Source organism: Lagenorhynchus albirostris, chromosome 6, assembly GCF_949774975.1.
Source record: "Lagenorhynchus albirostris chromosome 6, mLagAlb1.1, whole genome shotgun sequence".
In the NCBI taxonomy this organism is placed as follows: domain Eukaryota; kingdom Metazoa; phylum Chordata; class Mammalia; order Artiodactyla; family Delphinidae; genus Lagenorhynchus; species Lagenorhynchus albirostris.
The window spans coordinates 32,066,455-32,074,884 of record NC_083100.1 but is presented as its reverse complement, the minus strand read 5'-3'; positions in this window follow the sequence as shown (position 1 = coordinate 32,074,884).

The following is an 8,430-nucleotide window of genomic DNA, read 5'->3' as shown; positions in this document are numbered from 1 at the left end:
TATTATCAGGTATATATTAAGTTTGTTTATTTTATGCACAGAATAGCATAAAATTTTATGCACAAAATAGCATAAAATTGAGACGTTGATAGAAGTCTCAGTCTCCTAAAAGAAACAATTGATATGTTGTTTTTTAAAACACAGTTTACTAGTGACCCAATCCTTCAGGATAAAGACGACACAATAAGAAGAACCATAACTCTGGAGTAACTGAATAGCAATGAAAAAATAGTTACAGTGAAAGTTAAGCCAACATTTGGGGAAAAAGTGACTACACTCATTTTAGAGCTCATAAAATAGTCAATGAAGACAATTTTGGACTTAGTCTGTTTTACAGAAACTGATTTCAAATGTTTTGGAGATTTTTCTCATGGTAAGAGACTGCAATTGGGAAGAGAATTCAAAGTGGATGGCAATCCTGTAAAAGGAAATGTTGACAAAGTGATATAAAATGATTATAGTAAGGAAAACATAGAAACAACTAACAGAACCAATGAAGTTGCAGGAGGGTTTGCTGGTGAGCTCAGAGTTTAAAAGTCCACATCCAAAAGATGGGAGATGAGAAAGTAGCCAAATGTCACTGGGTCATAGCTCTAGTCATCTTTTTCTTGTTGGTACCTTGATAGATTCAAGGTCTTACCAGCTTCCCATCATCTCTGGTGCTTTACCATCCCTGTTTGTTTCCTCAACTCTGCCCACATCCCTATCAATTGTCCTTCTATTAAAGTCTCTCCTCTGGGAGTGAGGAGGGGATTCTGTGTCCTGCCAGGACCCCGACTAATACACTAAGTGAGGATATAGTGAGACATTTCCTTTTTGCTTTTAGGACATTTACATTCTCAGACACATACAGATTGTGACCCATGGAACTGAAATCATTTGCATCAGCACTCTAGGAATTAGTGTTAATAATTCTTAAAAATTGTGGCAGATAGGAGGCATGACAGGAAACTAGATATGAACATTTGTGGTCCTTGAAGTCTCCAAAAAAGGACAGAAAATTCACATTCATAGCATCCCAGAAAAATGACAGAATGAACTATTAAGCAGATATTTTATGACTACTTAAAAAGAAAAGTAGTCATTACTAAGAAACCAGCATAGGTTCATTAAGAGAAAGGAGTAAACTCTATACATTTTACATAGGATCTTCAGTCTAAAGAGATAAGAGTGGCACAAAGAGTATGTGGATTTCAAGTGAAATTTGACAAAATATCTTGGAATATTCTAGTGAAGAAATGGATACCGGCTGAGAAATGTGTGGGTGAATCAAGTGATGATAGCTGAACACTTGCCTACAAAGAATACTAATTAATAATTAATTTCAACTTGAAAATAAGCCTCCTGGGGCATTCTCTGTGCCTTTGTCTCAGCTTTTTCTTGTTTAAAAAATTATTTTTGGACACTGATTTGAATGAGCATATAAAATGCATGCTTATCATTCACAAATCTGAGAAATTGTTAGGGAAGCAGCTAATGTTCTGGCTTATAAATTCATGATTTGAAATTACCTCAACCCATTGGAATTTTGGACTTAAAACTAAAAGATAAAATGCAATAGAGATAGGCGTAAGGACTAGAAAGAAAGAAAAAAATTGTCATTATTCACAGAAGACATGGTTGCCTATGTAGAAAGTCCAGAAGAATCTACAAGCTATATTAATATGTGAATTCAGCAAGGTCTTTGTATACAAGGCATATATACAAAAATCAATTGTTTTTTTTTTTTTTTTTTTTTTGCGGTACACGGGCCTCTCACTGCTGCGGCCTCTCCCGTTGCGGAGCACAGGCTCCGGACGCGCAGGCTCAGTGGCCATGGCTCACGGGCCCAGCCGCTCCGCGGCATGTGGGATCTTCCCGGACCGGGGCACGAACCCGCGTCCCCTGCATCGGCAGGCGGACTCTCAACCACTGCGCCACCAGGGAAGCCCCAATTGTATTTTTATATACTGGCAATGAACAGAATAAAGTAAAAAAAAAAGATACCATTTACAAAAGCATCAAAAAACATTAAGTACCTAGGAATAAATTTAACAAAAGATGTGCTAGACTTTTACCCTAAACACTACAAAACACTGCTGAGATTTAAAAATGTCTAAACAAGTGAGGAAAGAAACCAAGCTAATGGGTTGGAAGACTCAGCATTGTTAAGAAGTCAGTTCTACATGAGTTAATCTATGAATTCAACAAAGTTCCAGTTAAAACACTGCAGATTAATTTGTGGAGATTAACCAGAAAATTCAAAAATAACGTATGGGAACAAAAAGAACCAAGAATAGCCAAGGCATTTCAGAAGTAGAAGAAAAAAGTTGGAGGAGGTACACTACCAGATACATCAATACTGAGCTAAACAGTGTGGTATTTGCAAAAGAGAGGCAAATTGACCAAAGGAACAGAACATGAAGTCTAGAAACAGAATCTGCATACATATATTACCTGACTTACAGCAAAAGGGTAACTCAATGCAAGGAGGGCAGGATGGTCTTTTCAATAAATGGCACTGAATCAGTTGGGTATCCAAATGGAAAAAACTGTATATTGATCCTTCCCTCTTACCATACCCCCAAATTTAATTCTAGATGAGTTGCCAATGTATTAGAAAGATAAAACAAGTTTTTAAAAGGAAAGGTAGAGCAACTCCATGATCTTGCATTAGGCAAGGATTTCTTAATAGGACATAAAAAGTGCTAACTATAAGGGAAAAATTGATAAATTGGACTACATAAAGTTAAGGAATTCTGTTTTTATCAAAAATACCATTAAGAAAATGACAAGGCAGCACATTTACATAATGAAGTATTATCTAGCAATAAGAATGAACCAGTAATAGCCATGCATGACAACATGGATGAATCTCACAAACGTAATATTTGCCCCAAAGAGTACATATTGTATGATTCCATTTACATAAAACACACAAACAGATAAAAACTAATCTTTGCTGCTAGAAATCAGGGCAGTATCTATGCTTGGGCAGATAGTGTCTAGAAGGGGCATGAAGGGGCTTTTGAGGAAAAGCCCCTTTTTGAGGAAAAGAAGGTCCATATGGAAAACAGTTGAAGGGATTAGAAATAGTAATACTGGAAAAATGATAGCTGTCCCCAAATATATGAAAAGAGGTACATGATAGCTTCCTCAAATATTGAAAATGCTGTTATGTGGAAGAAGGAATATACACATTCAAGGTAGCTTCTGAAGGCAGAACTTGGAACAAAGAGTGATGTTATTATGAAACACATTTTAATCTGTTTAGTATAAGAAAGAGTTTGCTCTCAATAGACCTGGTCATCCCAGAATAGATACTTTGTGAGTACTGAGAAATAATAATTTATTAAGTACTTACTATGTGCTAAATTCTTATTTTTAAGATATAATTGACATATAACATCATGTAAGTTTAATGTGTACAATGTGTTGATTTGATATGCTTATACATTGCAAAATGATTATCACCATAGCGTTCTCTAACACCTCCATCATGTCATATAATCACCATTTCTTTTTTCCGGTGAGAACATTTAAGATCTGTTCTCTTAGCAACTTTCAAGTATATAATACTTGAAAGTTATATTATTAACTATAATCACCCTGCTGTACATTAGACACCCAGAACTTATTTATCTTATAACTAGAAGTTTGTACTCTTTGACCAGCAACTCCCTGCACTAAATTCTTTATCATTTTAATCATAACAACCACTCTTGAGGTAGTATTATTATAAATATCCTTACTTTTCAAATGCGGAAACCAAATATCAGAGAGGTTAAGTAACTTGCCCAAATGGCACACAGATGGTAAGGGGCAGAGTCAGGATTTGAAGCCTGGTCTTTCTGAACCCAAAGCCCATGCACTTCAGTCCTATGCCATACTGTCCTTAGGGACCTAACACTTAGAAATGGATAGACATGGAAGGCGTTTCATGATAGGAATGTGTAAAAAGCTTCTGGAACATTGAGAAGCTCTGTTGAGTAACTAGCGCTTTTGTGTTGGAGGGTGCTGAGGAAACTGAGGAATCATACAGGGAAGTAGAGTTAAAAGCTACTGCTGGTCCAACCCAAACTTTGCCATAAGTATGTGGTTGCCATAAGTGGTAAACAGTATCAGGAGATTTGGGGAATGAAAATGACCCATGGCGCCAATTCCCATGTGTGAGGATTTAGCCAGTACCAAAGCAAACCTTGATAGAGCCACTGGAAGGAGTGTTGCTGGGTTTTCATTGGATGCTCAACATCTCCCCCTGCAGGGCTTGGAGATGCGAATTATCTATCATGCGCTGGCTCTAGTGATTAATTTAGTTCATAGCCAAATAGGGGCAGGCTCTGGCAGCCTTAGTAATTTTGTCAGGTAGCCATGGAGACACTTTGTTGCTTCAGAAATTCATAGCTTACAAAGAAGGAATAGATTCTGAAGGCATTGGAAATGCATCATAACTTCCTGTCTCTGGCTTGTATTTGTAAAAGTAGATGTGTAAAACCAACACAACTGGACCCACTATCCAATCCAATTAAGAGACTCATCTGCACAGAATACAGTACTACTAATCCCACATATTATAACAAGCAAGTATTTAATCTTGATTCAAGTGGCCATTCAGGAATTGCTTCATGCTGAGAATTAAACACTGCAAGAAAAATGTACGCTCTCTAGTTTATAAAAATTTATACCCTGTGTCAGTGGTTCAGAGGTGACTACAGACCACAACAGTACAATATGTCATTTAAATGTAAAACAAAACAGAGTTCATCTACAAGGAGGATAAAGAGTAAATATATTTAGACAACAGAGTTGAACAAATTGCCACACGGGCAAGAAAATTGCTGTAAGATTTCCAGTTGCTAAAGCTACAGGAGAAACACAGACTTATATATTTTTCATTTTCTGACAACAGGAAGCAAATAAATCCATCAGCAGAGATTTTTCCCCTCCTGAAACTAAATGAAATCACGAATGAATGACATGGGGTCCTTGTATAAAACACAAAGATTTATGGAGTGAACAGAATCTTAACTTCAGCAGTGTAGAGGATACTGAAACAAAGCCTCAGATGGTTCTTTTATTAAAAAAATAAATTCATTTATTTTATTTATTTATTTTTGGCTGCCTTGGGTCTTCATTGCTGCACACAGGCTTTATCTAGTTGTGCTGGGCGGGGGCTACTCTTTGTTGAGGTATGCGGGCTTCTCATTCCAGTGGCTTCTCTTGTTGCGGAGCACGGGCTCTAGGCTCACAGGCTTCAGTAGTTGTGGCTTGCGGGCTCTAGAGCGCAGGCAGAGTAGTTGAGGTGCACCGGCTTAGTTGCTCTGCGGCATGTGGGATCTTCCCAGACCAGGGCTCGAACCTGTGTCCCCCACATTGGCAGGTGGTCTCTCAACTACTGCGCCACCTGGGAAGCCCCTCAGATGGCTCTTCAATAAGCCATCCATAAAGACAGAGGGCATAACTTTAAGAAGTAACAATAAAGTCATTTTTTGCAACAGGCTTTGTCGTTACAGAGCAAAAATTCTTTTTCCAGGGTCTAAGTTAATAGAAGGTTAGAAATGTGAAGCTCTGTATCAGGGATTCTCAAGCTTCACTGCATCACCTTGGGAGCTTGATAAAAAGGTGGATTCTTAGGCCCTTTTCCTAGAGCTGCAGATTCCGTTGGTCTGGGCAGGACCCAGAAATCTGCATTTTTAACCGTCACTCCACCAAGCTTTCGCAGTGGAGGTTGTCTGTGGATGTGATTTTGAGAAACACAGATGGGATGACATAAGTGGATTTGGGGCAGGTACTGGATCAAGATCTGTTTACAATGAGTGGAAAATTCACTGGATGCATTTCATAGCCTCTGTGGAGTTGAAGCTCATTTGCAAGGAGAAAGTTTCAAAGTCTAATGTGGGCCATGCACTGTGCAAGATGCGCTGCATCTGCTGACCCATTTAGGAACCAAGGAGCCGCAGGCAGTATTTCTCTTCACAGCACATTAGATTAGATGTTTCCTTAAAGTATCTGCCATGAATTGCTCAGAGCACAGGGTCTAACTCATCATTCCAGTTATAGAATTATGTGAGCTTGGTGTTACGTCCAGAGTCCCAGGAATGTTAATTGTATCCTCAAATGGTTGCATTTTTTCTGTTGTTTGGTTATGAAAAACAGACGTTTATAGGCTGCATCCCCGTGGAAAGAATTCATGCTTCGAAGTTCTCTCTCCATCTGAGAAATCTCAACATGCCAGTGGTCATCATGACCTGGAGGGACACATGGGTGACGGTGCTGAGCAGGGAAGTTGGGGACAAGATCAGAGAGTTCCTTCAACTTCTACCATGGCTGCCAACACAGGCTGGGTCCAGGTTTTGAAAGTAGAAACAAAACAAGCAAAACCCCACCTGGCTCTTTGGGTCAAAGGGTGGTTAATCTGGGGGGACTTGGTGTTGGTGCACATAATTACATGCAGGTCAGAGAGCATTCATGGGAGAGGGAAAGACCCTTGGCTCCTTTGGAGAGTCTAATCCAAATCCCAACAACAATGGTGGTACAACACGACACATTTGAAGGTCCACATAAGAGATTTCCAAGTCATAAAGCTTTAAAAAAATTTCTTTTCAGTATACCAGAGCACAGGACATTGATCTTGGGGCAAAGTTACAGAAAATAGGGAGAAGTCCAGTCCTCTGGATTCAGACCATATACCAAGTTGAAAAGTTAAAGAATCTTATCAGGCATTTGTTTTGTTTTATTCTTCACAACAGAAAACAATTAATTGGCCACTTCCACCCCCTCCTCTATTAGATGGCTGATTAAACAGCTGTTTTAGCTCAACACTCTGATTTTCATTATTTACCGCTTAACATCTGGCCCTGTTAATATTATCAAATCTAAGTGCTAAGAATATGTTTAAATCAACGAAAATATTTCTGTTACGGTCCATTTAGGGATTTTTCTCTGCTTGTCTTTTAGCCTCCTAAAAGCAGGCAGCCAACCTATTAGTTCATCTCTTTTGGCAAACTAAAACGATGAATGGTTTTAAAAGCTTGGAAAATGTAAAACTTCAGACAAATCACAACCATATCCAGGTTATAATGCTGTTTATGTAATTTCTATGGGATGTATAACTTCATCCTGTGGAAGGATTTCCTTCACTCTGAATCCCCTAAGGTCTCTGACTGATTTTCCTCTTCCTTCGGCACTGTTTGTGTTTAAAAAATAATGCCCAAGAGAAAGATAACCATCTTGCTGATGTTCTATGGACACACGTGCATTCTCACACAATTTCTATTCCCTCTTCCTCGTAAGTGATCAGATGAAGAACGGAGTTTAAGCACATCATCAAAATTGCACAGTAAGTGGTCAGGAGTCTTGCAAATGGCACTAAAAGAAGCTGAATTACCAGAGGAGGGAAGCGCAGCCGGAAGCTAGATATTGCATCATCTGGCCTTCCTCTGCTGAACAAAAAACATTATTTTGTAAAGCATTTACAGATGTTCTTATTTCAAGTGACATAATGCATTTGTTTCAATGGAGGTTATCAATCTGCAACTTTGAAATTTTCCTTAGTGTGAGAAACCCCGTAACAATTCATGGTATCCCGGTATATATTTGAGGGAAAAGAGTTGAATCTTAAAGCTAAACTAGCAATTTGTATAACCTCCGGAGGCCGACTTTTCTGAGACATTTCCATTTTCTATTACAACACAGAAGTTCTGTCTTTATGACAAAGGGAAGACCTAGAAAAAGGGTCTCTGTAGCTGTGACCCTAGTCGTGCTGTGTGATTTAAAATCTGTATTAAACACTATAGTGTGAGTATTGGAAGTGATGTTCTTAGGAATTGTGAATTTTTGCAGGAAGGCAAGGATCAAGATGGATTTCTAAAATTAAAACCATTGTTGCCATTTATTAGGTTATTAGCTTATTAGTTTGACAGTTCCTTCAAAAATCCTACTTTATGCAGAGCAACAGAGACTGGTGACAAAAATCTAAATATTTTCATGTTGAATCTAAAGATTAGTGGTAAAGGGCTTCCCTGGTGGCGCAGTGGTTGAGAGTCCGCCTGCCAATGCAGGGGACACGGGTTCGTGCCCCGGTCTGGGAAGATCCCACATGCCGCGGAGTGGCTGGGCCCGTGAACCATGGCCGCTGAGCCTGCGTGTCCGGAGCCTGTGCTCCGCAGTGGGAGAGGCCACAACAGTGAGAGGCCCGTGTACCGCAAAAAAGAAAGAAAAAAAAAAAAAGATTAGTGGTAAATACATTGTTTGTTTGTTTTATGACCATGAATCAATTGCTTAAGAAGTGGTCCTTCGATTAAATAAAGGAAAAGAGAGAGGTTCTCCAGGAGCCAGTTCAAATATTGAATGTGCCCCTATTACCCTTTGCTATCATGTAGGAAAGAAGCCTGTGGAAAGGAGAGGCATGCAAGTTGTTTAAGCAGGCCAAGGAACTGAAACAGTGAAACA